Source organism: Aulonocara stuartgranti, assembly GCF_965226115.1.
Source record: "Aulonocara stuartgranti genome assembly, chromosome: 3".
Taxonomy (NCBI): Eukaryota; Metazoa; Chordata; class Actinopteri; order Cichliformes; family Cichlidae; genus Aulonocara; species Aulonocara stuartgranti.
The window spans coordinates 17,734,569-17,752,272 of record NC_138941.1 but is presented as its reverse complement, the minus strand read 5'-3'; the positions used below and the strand labels follow the sequence as shown (position 1 = coordinate 17,752,272).

Here is a 17,704-nt window from a genome sequence, read left to right as displayed (position 1 = left end):
TCCAAGAATAACTCAACATTTCAAGTTAACAAGTAGAAATTTAAGAAAAAAAATTGATGTTAAGTTAAAATTTTGAGTTAGTAAAATAAGTTAAAATTTCTAGTGAGCATTGCCAGTCTTGAATTACGTAATTTCTTCCGCTTCTGCTTCAAGAGTGACAAGGACATTACGTAACTTCACAGCACTTCCTGACTGCCAGGGCTAACTTGAAATTTCGAGTTCACTCGTCAGAGTTAAATGACTTCTATGAGACTGTGAGACTTGGATCTGACAAAAGAAGCATTTGAGTTATTTAGGTGTAGGCTCTGTGACGAGCACTTCCTGCCTCAGTGAACACAGTTTTTTTATTAATATGTATTGTGAGGAGGATCTTGTTCTATTCTATTAAACCGATCATAACTTTGTTTATTGCACTGATGTTGAAGATCTTGTGGTTTGCAATGAATTTTGAGTATGATGCAGATAATTGGAGGCTGTTCATTAACCAGCCCAAAATATGTAACGTGTTCAGCTGCACATTTCCTTTGCATCTGTGCCAACTGGTCATTCTGTCTAGTTAAAAAACACCTATGAAAAAAAACTGTATCTTACTGAATATCTGTATTTTTTAACGTGGCATCACTGAATTCAAACATTCAAGACTTGAGAGATTCTCAAGTGCTCAAATTTTACACTATTCATATTCTGATTAAAATAAACTTAAAAAAATGTGGACAAGTGGTTTTTATGTTTTTAATCATATTTTTAATAACAGTATTACCATCCCCAGTAGCAAGGACTTTTTTTTAAATTATGATCTTTTCCTAAAATTGCATAAACAATAATCTCATGGCTGAAAACTTTGCTTTCACCATTTTTCAGTATTTTCATCTCTTGGCAGTATGTTATATGACTTTAGCTGCCAATGACCTGTTTTTGAGTCCGATAGCTGTGATGTCACAAGACAGTACTGGTCAGTTTTAATGATGGTGCTGATGAACATTTCTCATGACACTGTTGGAGCAACATTGACAGGGAGACTCAGTACTAGTTGCTTTGATTTGGTTTGGTAAAACGCCTACAAGAAGAGAGAAGCGATCACCCCCGATCAGACTGTTAGCACTCTGTTAGACCTCTGCCTCACCACCACACATTTAAATACAACAAGGGTTTTTACATGGACCTTTACATGGAGGAAGTGGAAAGGAAGGCTCTTGGCTCTTTCAAAGGAAGAGTACCCAGCCACTGGTACAGATATGTGGACGACACCTGGGTCAAAATCAAGACACAAGAAGTGGAATCCTTCACTGCGCACATTAACTCTGTGGATAAAAACATCAAGTTCACCAGGAAGACACAAAGGACAACTGTTTGCCTTTCCTGCGCTGTGCACATTGAAGAGAACGGCAACCTCAACACTGAAGTTTACCGGAAGCCCACACACACGGACCAGTACCTCCTCTTTGACTCCCATCACCCTCTGGAACACAAACTTGGAGTAATTAGGACCCTACACCACCGGGCAGAACATGTTCCCTCTAAGCCTGAAGGAAAAAAGAAGGAACACACGCATGTAAAGGAAGCACTCAAAACGTGCGGCTATCCTAAATGGGCGTTCTTAAAGTCAGCAAAGAGGCACAGAAAAGAAGACCAGACACCAGCGAGGGAGGATAAGAAGGACAGACGCAACAACATTGTCATCCCCTATGTAGCCGGTGTATCAGAAAAACTCAGGAGAGTTTTCTCCAAGCATGACATCCCGGTGCATTTCAGACCCAGCAACACGCTCAGACAAAAACTGGTTCACCCGAAAGATAAAACACCAAAACACAGACTTAACAATGTGGTGTATGCTGTACAGTGCAGCGAGGAATGCCCAGACCTCAACATTGGAGAGACCAAACAGCCACTTCACAAGCGCATGGCACAACACAGAAGAGCCACCTCCACAGGACAAGACTCAGCAGTCCATCTGCATCTTAAGGATAGAGGACACTCTTTCGAGGATGCTAATGTTCACATTTTGGACAGAGAGGACAGATGGTTTGAAAGAGGAGTGAAAGAAGCCATCTATGTCCACTGTGAGCGACCATCTTTGAACAGAGGTGGGGGTTTACGACACCAACTCTGAAGGAAACGGCTTCCAAGGCCTAATCCGTGGATCGACTTCCTTCGAGGCGTGGACGTCTATCAGCAGAGAATGTACCTTCACCTATCAGCAGAGAATGTCCCTTAGTCTGTAACACAGTCAAATATATTCTCAAGTAATATTCAAGCATGCCATTCAGCGTGTTAGTACGAGCAGCTCGGGAGCAGCTTGGGAGAACAAGAAAACAGAGACTGCTTTAGATTGTCTTCCCAAAGTGACTCAACTTTATTCACAAGTACAACAGTTTATATAGAGGGTAAAATTCATGAGACAGCAGATTATCAGTTTAGACCAGTACAGACCAAGATAAGGGAGCGTCTTCCTGCCCTTGGGTGAAGAAGCGTCCTTTGTGTAGTTTATCACAGTTCAGCTACAATTGTGATTATCTCAGCGACATATTTTCAAGGCACAAAACGAAGAGTTCTTTTATTAGTGAAATCTGAAACAAACCATTTGGCCTTCAACAGGCGTCTAAAAGATTAAGAAACTAATGTAGCTGAGGGAGTGATCTCTGTGGTATTTCAACCTTGTACCAGCCTGTGATTCTCACACATCAATTCTTGGGTCAAAGAGAAAAATAACTAAAACAAATGGGCCTTATTGAATGACAGAGTTTTCCTGTATAATGTCACTATAAAACAATATCCAGTAAATGCTAACCGTAGTGCTAAAATACCTAACAAACTCTCTGCCATCTATAATCCAGTTTTGAGATCCCTTCCCAGACGCCTTAACGCCCACTCACATCCTGGGCCATCTGACCACAGGAATTCGCATGATAAGGTGGGGCCAGGTTTCACAATGAACCCACCCGAAACTCTGGCTGATTGGGACCCACACCCAGTTTCACACCTTGTCTCAGGCAATTAGAGGATCATCAGGGGGTCCTTTTGTCCTTCTGTGGGGGGTCACTCCCACTAGGTTTATATCTGGGACTCTCCACCATTTGACCTTAGAACTGAAGAAGCTTCTCGGATGAGAGGTGAAACGTCTTCAAGTAACTTAAAGTCCAGACGCTTTTCTTTGCAAGCTCCTTTGACTACGATGACCTGGATGACTGAGAACCTTCACAGACACTATATCAGAGAATTTTACCAGCTGATACAAACCACAGGAAGACATTTAAAGGACAGATCCTTGGCCATAACACGTGACGACTTTGGTAACGGCTACACTTTATTCTGTTTCAATCTGGAAGCTGACAAAGGACATTCAGGGAATGTGTCGTTAATTAAAACTGGGAACGTGAGATTGGAAACCCGTTTCAGAAATCCACTACCCCGTACAGTGAACCTCTTGTGTTATTCTGTATTTGATTCAGTCATTGAAATATCTAACATGAGACAGGTGCTCTTGGACTACTATTGAGACAAAAACGGTCATGAACACTATAGAACTATCAGCCGTGGTCGGCGGCATTATCAATAAAAACACATTTCCTAGGCGTGTTAGCCTATGATCAGCTAACCACTGAACGGCTTCAAAGACTCCCAGCTATGGGTATTGTAAACACCCACCCTTCTACGATGCCAGGGGAACATTGGCTTGCTGTTTATATTTCGAGAGACAGACGCGGTTATTTTTTTGATAGTTTTGTTCACTCGTTAGACAGTTTCCCCCCAGCAATAAAGATGTTTCTTCTAAAAAACTGTTCCACTGTTTTATATTCAGGAAAACAAGTGCAGAAGGACTTCTCCATCACATGCGGTCAACATTGTGTATTTTTTTTTAAAATCATATGCAAAATGGTGTATCTTATGCCCGCCTGCTTAACATGTATGGGTCTAATTTAATTTATAATGATGCTATGGTGTGTCGATTTGTCAACAACATACAACCTGTTGCTGTATGCAGTGATTATGTGTGTGTGCAATGTGGATACTGATATGTACTAATGAGAATAATAATAAAAACAACATGAGAGCATGATTTAATCGAGTCAATGGTATTTATTATCAAATCTCGTATATATATATATAGATTCATAACATACTTTGTTTAAACATAAAAGAAATCAAACATTAACCAGTAATAAAAGACATAAAATATTTAACAGTAATAAAAGAAAAGAAAAGAAAACAATTTAGCAGCAATAAGTGAAAAAAAACCCCATAACAGTAGAAAAACACCAAACAGCAAATATTTTTAGCAGAAGAACAATTTCTGCAATAAGAAAAAAACCTGAATTCAAAAATCCAACCACTCTACAGGACCCCCCTTTAATTTGTTTTTTTTTATTCTTTATTTTTTTTAGTGTACTATGTCGCAGCGGTCCACCAGGGGTGTTCTTTTTTGGTGTGTGTTTTAAAAAACCACGGTCTTCAGACAGTGACGTTAGAAAACGTCTTGTTCTGCTCAACGTATGCCCCGTGAGAGCGAGCGCGTCTCTAGGCAGAAACAGCGTTTTATACACACCCATACTAAATGCAGCCAGGGTGGTATACGTGAATGGATCAACTTGAGTACAACCCAGTAGCGTGTCACGATAAATGCTGCATGCTTTACGCAGGACATCAACATCGTTAACACAGTAACGCCTGAGTTCAGCCTGAAAATCAAAGGGATTCTGCGAGGCAACCTGGTACCATTCCATGAATCGCACCTTATCGCTTTCAGACATGTGCTCATAGCCGTAGAAGGAGGGATCTGGGTACGGGCCCACATAACGCTCATTATCCCTCGTATTAAACCTGTGTGGGAAATGGCTCTTCTGCAGGTCTTGAAAACCTAAAGCAGAGGGTATTTTGGCAAGGCCCATGGGCAAAAAGCTGAACGAATCAATCCACCGCTGGTCATAGTCCCTGTCATGCATTAAAATCACACGGCTGCCGCTCATTATGACACTAGGTGTTATGCTCTGTCTGACAAAGTACTCGAGGAGTATGTAGTTATCAAAGCCAGATGCATTATGTGCTATGAAAGTGTACCCACGAAACCTCGGGCGTCTGTAATGCTGCACAAACGCCTCCACACACTTTAATGTATTAAATCTGAACTTATTGCCCTTCAGATCAGACGCACACACAAAGTTAGCCTCGTGTTTACCGTTGTGGTACCGCGTCTCAAAATCATATAAAATGTATTTATCGTTAGGCTTCTGTTTTTCAACAGGCTGTATGAAACACTGATGCTCGGAGTCTCCTGCTAATTTAGGTTCGCGGCAGTGCTCGCATCTAGGCTGCGCACATTTGTGTGGCAATTTCTTGGATTCTCTATATGTGGTGCCACAGTGCATGCAATGTTTCATATGATCACAGGGGATCATCAGAGAATCTCATCATAAGGTATGTGCGCCAGTCTTAAGCGAGACCCACCACTACTGTTCTGAGCTACCGTGACAATAAACTCTAATTCATCATCACCGATAGATTCATCATTACTCTGCATAACTTGTGCAATTTGATCGAGAAACAGCTCCGGATCATACCGATCATCAGCGTTTAAAACAGCCTGAACATCTGAAGCCAGCGAGGGGCCACGCAGGACCACGTTTAGAACACTGCCCTGTTGGGATCCCGCCACAGCTCTGTCTATCACATTGGCTAAGCACTCGCGCACTCGCGCCAGCACTTGTTCTGGATGATCGAGACTTATACCTCTAAAATCAAGGCGTTCACGCAATTCGCGAGCATTAAAATTAGATATCTCTCTAATGTGTGACTGAGAGCGACTGCCGGACCCAGACTGCACAACGGGCTCAATTACAGTAGTATCTGTTTGTGAGAAATTTACAATGATTGAGGGTGTGTGTGGTGTTGCAGCATCACCAGCGGAGCCCGGACACGCATGTGTGGTTGAAGTAATAGTAGAAGCGGTAACAGGCTCAATAACAACTGCAGTAGCTGCAGCAGAGGTGACCCGGCTAGATTGTGCATCAGACGCAAAATCACCAGCAGCACAAGCTATATGGTTAGCATCAGTAACAGCAACGGCCCGAGCAACACCTGCTGTACTATCACTATTATTAGCAACAATAGCCCCATCAGCAATAGCAGACGTAGGAACAGTCTGACGAGGATGTGTATCGGATGAGGCTGATGCAGGCACCCTATTAAGTCTAGCTATAATATCGTCTAATTTGTTATTTGTTTCTTCAGCCCACTGCATAAAAGTCTCTAAGTCAAAACATCTAACAGGAGTGGAGGTTCCGTTATTATGTTTAAATAATTTATTTGGAGGGTCCATGGTCTGGATTTTAAAAGTCAGGGACTTGAAATTTTGCTGCAGATGTTGTCTAATGTACTACACACTTTGTTTATGAATTTGGTAAACTGTTGCCTTTGTACCTGTGCTTCTTGGTGGTATTGATTGAGTCTAGCTTCAATCAAACATAATTTATCAGCTATTGAAGCTATATGAGTCTGTTCAGTAGGCTGAGCATCTGGAAGCTTCATGTAAACATCATACGCCGCTGATATTTGAGAGTCTGTTATGCCGCCTTCTTCGAAATCTATGTGTGAATCAACGCTCTTTCTGACACATTCTGGGGTGGTGGGTATATGAACTAGATCAAAATCTGATATACTGTACTCAAAAACATCAGAGAAATCACGAGGTAGCCACTCACTCGGGGGTGTTGCAGGTTCGCTGATGAAGATCGGTTCTGACTCTCCACTGTTGCACAAAGCTCCAGGTTTTTGTTGTTCTGGGAGGTCGATACTGCTTAAACATTCCAAAAACGTCTGGAATCGTACGGTGTCCTGATCATTATGAGGAGGGGTGCTGTTCTGCAGTCTGTGAAGATAGATAGACATGTGTTAAAACATTTTATACATGTACCCATTTCAAACTGAATAAGCGTGTCTCCCTCTCTATCTCTTTTTATCTAATTTATATATGCCTATGCTTACCTTGTAGTGTGCGTTATTCGGGATGGTCCTGCTCCTCCACACACACGGTTCTCTGGCGTGTGTAAAACGGTCAGTTTAGAACATTTGTAATTGTTTAAACCCCTTTTAATTTTTTTTTCTTTTTAAAAAATAATACACAACTATACATCCCGTTGTATACTGTATACACACCTGATGTAAGGTTGGGCTCTGTGGTCGCGGTGTCTGAATGTTTTCCTGCTCAGTTTGTTAACCCTGGAACAAATCAAACAAAAACGTTATTACATAATTTAAAACAATCGCTAGTTTAAAACATACATACGTTTTAAAACCCAGTAATGCTGTACACACCTTGTGCCTGTTAGAGAACTAGTTCCAGCTGTAAAAGCGCCCGTTTCTAAAGAAAAGGGTCCTGGGCCGTTCTCCCAAACTCCTAAAAATTAAGCTTTTGTTTTAGGAAAAAAAAATAGTTTGAATATCCTATAATATGTTAACATAACACTTTTTAAAAATACAATAATAGGTTTTGTTTTACTTACCGTTTACATGTCCATGTTATAAAGAACAATGTTAGTGTTGATGATCGCAAAGAAAATGGTGTGCCCTGCAGCGAATCTTGAGGCGTAAATGGCTCAGGGTTTCGGGCTCTGAGCGTGTTTTTTTTATATAGGGTGGGTGTTTCCAAAAAGAAAGGTATGTCTCCAACCAATTTAAATGAGACCCTTCAGGGCTTTTGTCTTCTCAAGGAATTACAAAGGAGCCGATACTTCAGACAATAGGCGGGGTCGCCACCCGATTGGTAGCTACACCTGCCCCATTTACCTTGTCGAGGAATTACAAAAAGAGCCAATACCGGCCACTTTAAACAATAGGCTGGGCCCTTGTTCGCATGGTACTCTCAACTAGTGATACCCAGCGGTGGGCTTTTGCAATCCTGAACAAATTCAAACAATTAGCCAGCTGTTGAAAAGTTGGAGCGGGTCTGGGCGACTGGTTTTAGAAGTATCACTGTAGCGTTTATTTTCTAAAGGGCTGAATGTTATTTGCGACTATCTGTTGTGTTAAAAACTACTCTGAAACCATGAAACCCCTTGCAGAAGAAATGGCCCGTTTGATCCGTTTTTAAATAAATAAAATGCTTGCATCGGTGCAAGGTGTGACACCGGAATCACAAAATGAGTGTATTTAAAAGACGATTAGTTTGAAAAGAGCGATACTGGCTGCTTATAGCATTTATTTTCTAAAGGACTGAATGCTATTTGTGACATTTACTGTGTTAAAAACTAGCTGGCTGGCTTTGTCTCACTCTTAGTTCAACATTCCGAAATCCCGATTTTTAAATAAAATGATCGCATCAACCCTGGAAAGAAAAACTAGTTAAATTAAAACTAGGGGTTTGATTAAATGAAACGCTTGTGAACATGCGGACATTACCCATTCAGAAGAAATTCCCATTTGTGCCATTTATAAAATAAAATGCATGCCTCACTGCAAGCTGAGACATTGTCAGATTTAGAAAATTAGTGTGATTAAAACACTATTACCAACACTTTTGACTAGAGCACCCCCTCTTTGTTAAGGCGCACTGTGAACCAAAACAGCTTCCACTCCGTCAAGAATGAAACAAGAAACAAAGAATTGCTTTTAAGAACACATGCATAACTGAATGTTGCGATACACCTAAGTGATAAAAAGAGTTTAATTAAAAACCCTATGGTTTGATTAAATTAAAACCCCGTTAAAAACCTATAAACTCATATAACCCCTCTGATCCCCTGTGGTATTTCCACACGAACAACCATACCCCCACCACACCTGAACGCGCATGAGCACACGCACGAAACCGGTCAAACTGGTTGTCAAACCGGTTTGGTTGGCCGCCATCTTGGACTAGTGCCATGTATTATGTGAACTTATCCAAGAATTTTAGAAACTGCACCTTTGGTATGAATTTTAAAATCCTATGTCAACTCGTTCTGGGGTTATGACATTCAAGATAAAACAAACCGATGGTTGAGTTCGGCAGGTTGGAGACTTCTGTGAACAGTGTTAAAGAGATGCTTCAACAGGTTTCTAAAGAAAAAATGAACAAAGATCAAACAACCTTGCTTGAAAGTTTCAAGGATGCTTCTTTTCAGGACTTTGCAGACTGCACTTGGACGAGATGGCCGATCATTACTGAGAATAGCATTAATGAAGCGGAATAAAGAAATGAAAAGGTGACTCTCACATATGCTGCTATGATCAAAGCATGGTTTTAAAATGGCTACAGTGTAGTCTCATTGTGTATCATCTGGTGGTTTAAAGGCAGAGTCGGAGAAAGCGACACTGTTAGCCAGATCAGGAGCCTTAAAATAAAAGCAAATTTCACAGGAAAAAGAAGCTAAAGTAAAAAAGGAAAGAAAAGAACTGGAGATAAAAACGGCTGTAACAGTTTCTAATGCTTAATTTTAGCTTTAACTACTATTAAAGCAGTTGTTATAGCTGGTGGCTAGTAGAAGCTACTAGTGAAAGGGGTTCGTGTCTCAGAGCATCTATTTGTGATGGAAGGATCAAGAACCTTACTTACCAGCAGCCAAGGACAAAGCAACGACATTTAACGCCCAAAGATTAACAGCTACTCACCAACAAACAAATCAAATTTGAACCATTAGAGAAAAAAAAATACTCAATCTACAGCTACTTTTAGTATCCATCCATCTTCATCCGCTTTATCCGAGGCCGGCCTCATGTACTGTTTTTCCATGTAAATTAGGTGCAGCTATTGATTAAACCTATTTCCCATTTTCCTAGCAAAATATTAAAAAGTGACGATTGACCCAAGACTTGTGTATAGTGCTGGAAATAGTTGGGGTTTTTTTGTAAATCATACAATTTTAAATTCTAAATCTTTTCAGTTTTTATTCTTTAAACATTTTAGTGTTTCAGGAGATCAATCCTGGATTTATTTTTTCTTTGTTTGTTTGTTTGTTTGTTAACAATAATAAATCTTTTTGGATGTCAGAAAAACAACCTACTGTCTTCTGAGTTGACACAAGGACAAAGTCATTAATATAAAAACAGAAAAACCATTAATGCTTCTAATGATGTCAGTGACACACGTTGTGTAGTTTACCTTATTGGCTCTAAGAAGACGGGAAAGAGCTTGGGTTTGGAAAAACGCTGTGGGTGGAGTTACAAACACAGTTTGTACGTCATGAATCAGTTACCCTGACCTTCCAATGACACCAGTCTGAAACATTCTGTGGAAGCTGGTTTCTGCTACTGGAAACAAAAGAGTAACTCCAAGAATAACTCAACATTTCAAGTTAACAAGTAGAAATTTAAGAAAGAAAATTGATGTTAAGTTAAAATTTTGAGTTAGTAAAATAAGTTAAAATTTCTAGTGAGCATTGCCAGTCTTGAATTACGTAATTTCTTCCGCTTCTGCTTCAAGAGTGACAAGGACATTACGTAACTTCACAGCACTTCCTGACTGCCAGGGCTAACTTGAAATTTCGAGTTCACTCGTCAGAGTTAAATGACTTATATGAGACTGTGAGACTTGACAAAAGAAGCATTTGAGTTACTTAGGTGTAGGCTCTGTGACGAGCACTTCCTGCCTCAGTGAACACAGTTTTTTTATTAATATGTATTGTGAGGAGGATCTTGTTCTATTCTATTAAACCGATCATAACTTTGTTTATTGCACTGATGTTGAAGATCTTGTGGTTTGCAATCAATTTTGAGTATGATGCAGATAATTGGAGGCTGTTCATTAACCAGCCCAAAATATGTAACGTGTTCAGCTGCACATTTCCTTTGCATCTGTGCCAACTGGTCATTCTGTCTAGTTAAAAAACACCTATGAAAAAAAACTGTATCTTACTGAATATCTGTATTTTTTAACGTGGCATCACTGAATTCAAACATTCAAGACTTGAGAGATTCTCAAGTGCTCAAATTTTACACTATTCATATTCTGATTAAAATAAACTTAAAAAAATGTGGACAAGCGGTTTTTATGTTTTTAATCATATTTTTAATAACAGTATTACCATCCCCAGTAGCATAGACTTTTTTTTAAATTATGATCTTTTCCTAAAATTGCATAAACAATAATCTCATGGCTGAAAACTTTGCTTTCACCATTTTTCAGTATTTTCATCTCTTGGCAGTATGTTATATGACTTTAGCTGCCAATGACCTGTTTTTGAGTCCGATAGCTGTGATGTCACAAGACAGTACTGGTCAGTTTTAATGATGGTGCTGATGAACATTTCTCATGACACTGTTGGAGCAACATTGACAGGGAGACTCAGTACTAGTTGCTTTGATTTGGTTTGGTAAAGAAACTTTTACTTGAGGCAGATGAAACTGTGGTGTCCTTTGATGTAGTCTCTCTCTTCACTTGCATACCTACAACTGAGGCAGTGGAGACCGTCAGAAAACGCCTACAAGAAGAGAGAAGCGATCACCCCCGATCAGACTGTTAGCACTCTGTTAGACCTCTGCCTCACCACCACACATTTAAATACAACAAGGGTTTTTACATGGACCTTTACATGGAGGAAGTGGAAAGGAAGTCTCTTGGCTCTTTCAAAGGAAGAGTACCCAGCCACTGGTACAGATATGTAGACGACACCTGGGTCAAAATCAAGACACAAGAAGTGGAATCCTTCACTACGCACATTAACTCTGTGGATAAAAACATCAAGTTCACCAGGAAGACACAAAGGACAACTGTTTGCCTTTCCTGCGCTGTGCACATTGAAGAGAACGGCAAACTCAACATCAAAGTTTACCGGAAGCCCACACACACGGACCAGTACCTCCTCTTTGACTCCCATCACCCTCTGGAACACAAACTTGGAGTAATTAGGACCCTACACCACCGGGCAGAACATGTTCCCTCTAAGCCTGAAGGAAAAAAGAAGGAACACACGCATGTAAAGGAAGCACTCAAAACGTGCGGCTATCCTAAATGGGCGTTCTTAAAGTCAGCAAAGAGGCACAGAAAAGAAGACCAGACACCAGCGAGGGAGGATAAGAAGGACAGACGCAACAACTTTGTCATCCCCTATGTAGCCGGTGTATCAGAAAAACTCAGGAGAGTTTTCTCCAAGCACGACATCCCGGTGTATTTCAGACCCAGCAACACGCTCAGACAAAAACTGGTTCACCCGAAAGACAAAACGCCAAAACACAGACTTAACAATGTGGTGTATGCTGTACAGTGCAGCGAGGAATGCCCAGACCTCTACATTGGAGAGACCAAACAGCCACTTCACAAGCGCATGGCACAACACAGAAGAGCCACCTCCACAGGACAAGACTCAGCAGTCCATCTGCATCTTAAGGATAGAGGACACTCTTTCGAGGATGCTAATGTTCACATTTTGGACAGAGAGGACAGATGGTTTGAAAGAGGAGTGAAAGAAGCCATCTATGTCCACTGTGAGCGACCATCTTTGAACAGAGGCGGGGGTTTACGACACCAACTCTGAAGGAAACGGCTTCCAAGGCCTAATCCGTGGATCGACTTCCTTCGAGGCGTGGACGTCTATCAGCAGAGAATGTACCTTCACCTATCAGCAGAGAATGTCCCTTAGTCTGTAACACAGTCAAATATATTCTCAAGTAATATTCAAGCATGCCATTCAGCGTGTTAGTACGAGCAGCTCGGGAGCAGCTTGGGAGAACAAGAAAACAGAGACTGCTTTAGATTGTCTTCCCAAAGTGACTCAACTTTATTCACAAGTACAACAGTTTATATAGAGGGTAAAATTCATGAGACAGCAGATTATCAGTTTAAACCAGTACAGACCAAGATAAGGGAGCGTCTTCCTGCCCTTGGGTGAAGAAGCATCCTTTGTGTAGTTTATCACAGTTCAGCTACAATTGTGATTATCTCAGCGACATATTTTCAAGGCACAAAACGAAGAGTTCTTTTATTAGTGAAATCTGAAACAAACCATTTGGCCTTCAACAGGCGTCTAAAAGATTAAGAAACTAATGTAGCTGAGGGAGTGATCTCTGTGGTATTTCAACCTTGTACCAGCCTGTGATTCTCACACATCAATTCTTGGGTCAAAGAGAAAAATAACTAAAACAAATGGGCCTTATTGAATAACAGAGTTTTCCTGCATAATGTCACTATAAAACAATATCCAGTAAATGCTAACCGTAGTGCTAAAATACCTAACAAACTCTCTGCCATCTATAATCCAGTTTTGAGATCCCTTCCCAGACGCCTTAACGCCCACTCACATCCTGGGCCATCTGACCACAGGAATTCGTATGATAAGGTGGGGCCAGGTTTCACAATGAACCCACCCGAAACTCTGGCTGATTGGGACCCACACCCAGTTTCACACCTTGTCTCAGGCGATTAGAGGATCATCAGGGGGTCCTTTTGTCCCTCTGTGGGGGGTCACTCCCACTAGGTTTATATCTGGGACTCTCCACCATTTGACCTTAGAACTGAAGAAGCTTCTCGGATGAGAGGTGAAACGTCTTCAAGTAACTTAAAGAAGTCCAGACGCTTTTCTTTGCAAGCTCCTTTGACTACGATGACCTGGATGACTGAGAACCTTCACAGACACTATATCAGAGAATTTTACCAGCTGATACAAACCACAGGAAGACATTTAAAGGACAGATCCTTGGCCATAACACGTGCAGACTTTGGTAACGGCTACACTTTATTCTGTTTCAATCTGGAAGCTGACAAAGGACATTCAGGGAATGTGTCGTTAATTAAAACTGGGAACGTGAGATTGGAAACCCGTTTCAGAAATCCACTACCCCGTACAGTGAACCTCTTGTGTTATTCTGTATTTGATTCAGTCATTGAAATATCTAACATGAGACAAGTGCTCTTGGACTACTATTGAGACAAAAACGGTCATGAACACTATAGAACTATCAGCCGTGGTCGGCGGCATTATCAATAAAAACACATTTCCTAGGCGTGTTAGCCTATGATCAGCTAACCACTGAACGGCTTCAAAGACTCCCAGCTATGGGTATTGTAAACACCCACCCTTCTACGATGCCAGGGGAACATTGGCTTGCTGTTTATATTTCGAGAGACAGACGCGGTTATTTTTTTGATAGTTTTGTTCACTCGTTAGACAGTTTCCCCCCAGCAATAAAGATGTTTCTTCTAAAAAACTGTTCCACTGTTTTATATTCAGGAAAACAAGTGCAGAAGGACTTCTCCATCACATGCGGTCAACATTGTGTATTTTTTTTTAATATCATATGCAAAATGGTGTATCTTATGCCCGCCTGCTTAACATGTATGGGTCTAATTTAATTTGTAATGATGCTATGGTGTGTCGATTTGTCAACAACATACAACCTGTTGCTGTATGCAGTGATTATGTGTGTGTGCAATGTGGATACTGATATGTACTAATGAGAATAATAATAAAAACAACATGAGAGCATGATTTAATCGAGTCAATGGTATTTATTATCAAATCTCGTGTATATATATATATATACATATATAGATTCATAACATACTTTGTTTAAACATAAATAAAAGACATCAAACATTAACCAGTAATAAAAGACATAAAATATTTAACAGTAATAAAAGAAAAGAAAAGAAAACAATTTAGCAGCAATAAGTGAAAAAAAAAACCCATAACAGTAGAAAAACACCAAACAGCAAATATTTTTAGCAGAAGAACAATTTCTGCAATAAGAAAAAAACCTGAATTCAAAAATCCAACCACTCTACAGGACCCCCCTTTAATTTGTTTTTTTTTTTATTCTTTATTTTTTTTAGTGTACTATGTCGCAGCGGTCCACCAGGGGTGTTCTTTTTTGGTGTGTGTTTTAAAAAACCACGGTCTTCAGACAGTGACGTTAGAAAACGTCTTGTTCTGCTCAACGTATGCCCCGTGAGAGCGAGCGCGTCTCTAGGCAGAAACAGCGTTTTATACACACCCATACTAAATGCAGCCAGGGTGGTATACGTGAATGGATCAACTTGAGTACAACCCAGTAGCGTGTCACGATAAATGCTGCATGCTTTACGCAGGACATCAACATCGTTAACACAGTAACGCCTGAGTTCAGCCTGAAAATCAAAGGGATTCTGCGAGGCAACCTGGTACCATTCCATGAATCGCACCTTATCGCTTTCAGACATGTGCTCATAGCCGTAGAAGGAGGGATCTGGGTACGGGCCCACATAACGCTCATTATCCCTCGTATTAAACCTGTGTGGGAAATGGCTCTTCTGCAGGTCTTGAAAACCTAAAGCAGAGGGTATTTTGGCAAGGCCCATGGGCAAAAAGCTGAACGAATCAATCCACCGCTGGTCATAGTCCCTGTCATGCATTAAAATCACACGGCTGCCGCTCATTATGACACTAGGTGTTATGCTCTGTCTGACAAAGTACTCGAGGAGTATGTAGTTATCAAAGCCAGATGCATTATGTGCTATGAAAGTGTACCCACGAAACCTCGGGCGTCTGTAATGCTGCACAAACGCCTCCACACACTTTAATGTATTAAATCTGAACTTATTGCCCTTCAGATCAGACGCACACACAAAGTTAGCCTCGTGTTTACCGTTGTGGTACCGCGTCTCAAAATCATATAAAATGTATTTATCGTTAGGCTTCTGTTTTTCAACAGGCTGTATGAAACACTGATGGTCGGAGTCTCCTGCTAATTTAGGTTCGCGGCAGTGCTCGCATCCAGGCTGCGCACATTTGTGTGGCAATTTCTTGGATTCTCTATATGTGGTGCCACAGTGCATGCAATGTTTCATATGATCACAGGGGATCATCAGAGAATCTCATCATAAGGTATGTGCGCCAGTCTTAAGCGAGACCCACCACTACTGTTCTGAGCTACCGTGACAATAAACTCTAATTCATCATCACCGATAGATTCATCATTACTCTGCATAACTTGTGCAATTTGATCGAGAAACAGCTCCGGATCATACCGATCATCAGCGTTTAAAACAGCCTGAACATCTGAAGCCAGCGAGGGGCCACGCAGGACCACGTTTAGAACACTGCCCTGTTGGGATCCCGCCACAGCTCTGTCTATCACATTGGCTAAGCACTCGCGCACTCGCGCCAGCACTTGTTCTGGATGATCGAGACCTCTAAAATCAAGGCGTTCACGCAGTTCGCGAGCATTAAAATTAGGTATCTCTCTAATGTGTGACAGAGCGACTGCCGGACCCAGACTGCACAACGGGCTCAATTACAGTAGTATCTGTTTGTGAGAAATTTACAATGATTGAGGGGGTGTGTGGTGTTGCAGCATCACCAGCGGAGCCCGGACACGCATGTGTGGTTGAAGTAATAGTAGAAGCGGTAACAGGCTCAATAACAACTGCAGTAGCTGCAGCAGAGGTGACCCGGCTAGATTGTGCATCAGACGCAAAATCACCAGCAGCACAAGCTATATGGTTAGCATCAGTAACAGCAACGGCCCGAGCAACACCTGCTGTACTATCACTATTATTAGCAACAATAGCCCCATCAGCAATAGCAGACGTAGGAACAGTCTGACGAGGATGTGTATCAGATGAGGCTGATGCAGGCACCCTATTAAGTCTAGCTATAATATCGTCTAATTTGTTATCTGTTTCTTCAGCCCACTGCATAAAAGTCTCTAAGTCAAAACATCTAACAGGAGTGGAGGTTCCGTTATTATGTTTAAATAATTTATTTGGAGGGTCCATGGTCTGGATTTTAAAAGTCAGGGACTTGAAATTTTGCTGCAGATGTTGTCTAATGTACTACACACTTTGTTTATGAATTTGGTAAACTGTTGCCTTTGTACCCGTGCTTCTTGGTGGTATTGATTGAGTCTAGCTTCAATCAAACATAATTTATCAGCTATTGAAGCTATATGAGTCTGTTCAGTAGGCTGAGCGTCTGGAAGCTTCATGTAAACATCATACGCCGCTGATATTTGAGAGTCTGTTATGCCGCCTTCTTCGAAATCTATGTGTGAATCAACGCTCTTTCTGACACATTCTGGGGTGGTGGGTATATGAACTAGATCAAAATCTGATATACTGTACTCAAAAACATCAGAGAAATCGCGATGTAGCCACTCACTCGGGGGTGTTGCAGGTTCGCTGATGAAGATCTGTTCTGACTCTCCACTGTTGCACAAAGCTCCAGGTTTTTGTTGTTCTGGGAGGTCGATACTGCTTAAACATTCCAAAAACGTCTGGAATCGTACGGTGTCCTGATCATTATGAGGAGGGGTGCTGTTCTGCAGTCTGTGAAGATAGATAGACATGTGTTAAAACATTTTATACATGTACCCATTTCAAACTGAATAAGCGTGTCTCCCTCTCTATCTCTTTTTATCTAATTTATATATGCCTATGCTTACCTTGTAGTGTGCGTTATTCGGGATGGTCCTGCTCCTCCACACACACGGTTCTCTGGCGTGTGTAAAACGGTCAGTTTAGAACATTTGTAATTGTTTAAACCCCTTTTAAAAAAAATTTTCTTTTTAAAAAATAATACACAACTATACATCCCGTTGTATACACACCTGATGTAAGGTTGGGCTCTGTGGTCGCGGTGTCTGAATGTTTTCCTGCTCAGTTTGTTAACCCTGGAACAAATCAAACAAAAACGTTATTACATAATTTAAAACAATCGCTAGTTTAAAACATACATACGTTTTAAAACCCAGTAATGCTGTACACACCTTGTGCCTGTTAGAGAACTAGTTCCAGCTGTAAAAGCGCCCGTTTCTAAAGAAA

The 17,704-nt window shown here is 41.0% G+C and overlaps 2 long non-coding RNA genes across 2 annotated transcripts; both read right to left on the bottom strand.

Annotated features, from left to right (window-relative positions):
- Positions 1-6,547: 6,547 nt before the first annotated feature.
- LOC309701813 lies at positions 6,548-7,363 on the bottom strand. The gene is made up of 4 exons (XR_014275266.1): positions 7,309-7,363; positions 7,150-7,212; positions 6,979-7,030; positions 6,548-6,862 (listed from the first exon to the last, which is right to left on the bottom strand). It is a non-coding gene; the product is annotated as an uncharacterized lncRNA (long non-coding RNA).
- Positions 7,364-16,905: 9,542 nt separating this feature from the next.
- LOC309701752 lies at positions 16,906-17,704 on the bottom strand. Its single transcript, XR_014275235.1, has 4 exons — positions 17,650-17,704; positions 17,491-17,553; positions 17,326-17,377; positions 16,906-17,209 (listed from the first exon to the last, which is right to left on the bottom strand). It is a non-coding gene; the product is annotated as an uncharacterized lncRNA (long non-coding RNA).